This window comes from Triticum aestivum, chromosome 7A, assembly GCF_018294505.1.
Source record: "Triticum aestivum cultivar Chinese Spring chromosome 7A, IWGSC CS RefSeq v2.1, whole genome shotgun sequence".
Lineage (NCBI taxonomy): Eukaryota > Viridiplantae > Streptophyta > Magnoliopsida > Poales > Poaceae > Triticum > Triticum aestivum.
This window is the reverse complement of record NC_057812.1, coordinates 245,946,983-245,949,733: the sequence shown is the minus strand read 5'-3', so window position 1 is coordinate 245,949,733 and position 2,751 is coordinate 245,946,983.

Genomic DNA, 2,751 nt, shown 5'->3' with positions numbered 1-2,751 from the left:
AGTTTCTCTCGAAAGAAGTGATTGGGAGCAAAGTAGAACTTGATGAGGTAATTGTACCTTCTCTCGAATTGGAAAGTAGCTCATCACTAAATTAGTTCCAGTGATGCCTACACCAATTAGTGAGGAAGTTAATGATGATGATCATGAAACTTCACATCAAGTTACTACCGAACCTTGTAGATCAACCAGAGTACGTTCCACACCAGAGTGGTACAGTAATCCTGTTCTGGAAGTCATGTTACTAGACCATGATGAACCTACGAACTATGAGGAAGCGATGATGAGCCTAGATTCCATGAAATGGCTTAAGGCCATGAAATCTGAGATGGGATCCATGTATGAGAACAAAGTATGGACTTTGATTGACTTGCCCAATGATCGGTGAGCCATTCAGAATAAATGGATCTTCAAGAGGAAGACGAACAATGATAGTAGTGTTACTATATACAAAGCTCAAATTGTCTCAAAAGGTTTTTTGAAAAGTTCAAGGTGTTGACTACAATGAGATTTTCTCACTTGTACCGATGCTTAAAAGTCTGTTCGAATCATGTTAGCAGTTGCCGCATTTTATGAAATATGGAAAATGGATATCAAAACTACATTCCTTAATGGATTTATTAAAGAAGAGTTGTATATGATGCAACTAGAAGGTTTTGTCAATCCTAAAGGTGCTAACAAAGTGTGCAAGCTCCAGCGATCCATCTATGGACTGGTGCAAGCATCTCGGAGTTAGAATATACGTTTTGATGAGTTGATCAAAGCATATAGTTTTATATAGACTTTTGGAGAAGCCTGTATTTATAAGAAAGTGAGTGGGAGCTCTGTAGCATTTCTGATATTATATGTGGATGTCATATTGTTGATCGAAAATGATACTGAATTTCTGGATAGCATAAAAGGATACTTGAATAAGAATTTTTCAATGAAAGACCTTGGTGAAGTTGCTTACATATTGGGCATCAAGATCTATAGAGATAGATCAAGACGCTTGATAAATTTTCCAATGAGTACATACCTTGACACGTTTTAAAAGTAGTTCAAAATAGAACAGTCAAAGAAGGAGTTCTTTCCTGTGTTGCAAGGTGTAAAGTTGATTAAAGACTCAAAACCCGACCACAGCAGAACATGGAAAGAGAATGAAAACTCATTCCCTATGCCTCAGTCATAGGTACTATAAAGTATGCTATGCTGTGTACCAGACCTATTGTATACCTTAGCATGATTTTGGCAAGGGAGTACAATAGTGATCTAGGAGTAGATCACTGGACAGCGGTCAAAATTATCCTTAGAGGACTCAGGAAATATTTGTCGGTTATGGAGATGAGAAAAGAGTTCATCGTAAAGAGTTACGTCGATGCAAGATTTTGACACCGATCTAGATGACTCTAAGTCTCGATCTAGTAAAATATTGAAATTGGGAGCAATTAGCTAGAGTAGCTCCGTGCTGAGTAATGTAGACATATAAATTTGCAAAAGTACATACAGATCTGAATGTTGCAGACCTGTCGACTTAACTTCTCTCACAAGAAAAACATGATCACTCTTTGGGTGTTAATCACATAGCGATGTGAACTAGATTATTGACTCTAATAAACCCTTAGGGTATTAGTCACATGAAGATGTGAACTAATCACATAAAGATGTGAACTATTGGTGTGAAATCACATGATGATGTGAACTAGATTATTGACTCTAGTGCAAATGGGAGACTGAAGGAAATATGCCCTAGAGGCAATAATAAAGTTGTTATTTATATTTCATTATATCATGACAAATGTTTACTATTCACGTTAGAATAGTATTAACCAGAATTTAGTACATGTGTGAATACATAGACAAACAGAGTGTCCCTAGTATGCCTCTACTTGACTAGCTCGTTAATCAAAGATGGTTAAGTTTCCTAGCCATGGACATGTGTTGTAATTTGATGAACGGGATCACATCATTGGAGAATGATGTGATTAACTTGACCCATATGTTAGCTTAGCACTATGATCGTTTAGTTTATTGCTATTGCTTTCTTCATGACTTATATATGTTCCTATGACTATGAGATTATGCAACTCCCGAATACCGGAGGAACACTTAGTGTGCTATCAAACGTCACAACGTAACTGGGTGATTACAAAGATGCTCTACAGGTGTCTCTGATGGTGTTTGTTGAGTTGGCATAGATCGAGATTAGGATTTGTCACTCCGATTGTCGGAGAGGTATCTCTAGGCCCTCTCGGTAATGCACATCATTATAAGCCTTGCAAGCAATGTGACTAATGAGTTTGTTGCGAGATGACGCATTACGGAACGAGTAAAGAGACTTGCCGGTGACGAGATTGAACTAGGTATGATGATACCGACGATCAAATCTCGGGCAAGTAACATACCGATGACGAAGGGAACAATGTATGTTGTTGTGTAGTTTGACCGATAAAGATCTTCGTAGAATATGTAGGAACCAATATGAGCTTCCAGGTTCCGCTATTGGTTATTGACCGGAGATGTTTCTCGGTCATGTCTACATAGTTCTCGAACCCGTAGGGTCCGCACGCTTAACGTTCAATGACGATATGTATTATGAGTTATGTGATTTGATGTACCAAAGGTTGTTCGGAGTCCCGAATGAGATCACGGACATGACGAGGTGTCTCGAAATGGTCGAGACATAAAGATTCATATATTGGAAGGCTACATTCGGACACCGGAATGGTTCGGGTCGTTTCAGATAAGTTTTGGAGCACCGGGGGTTACCGGACC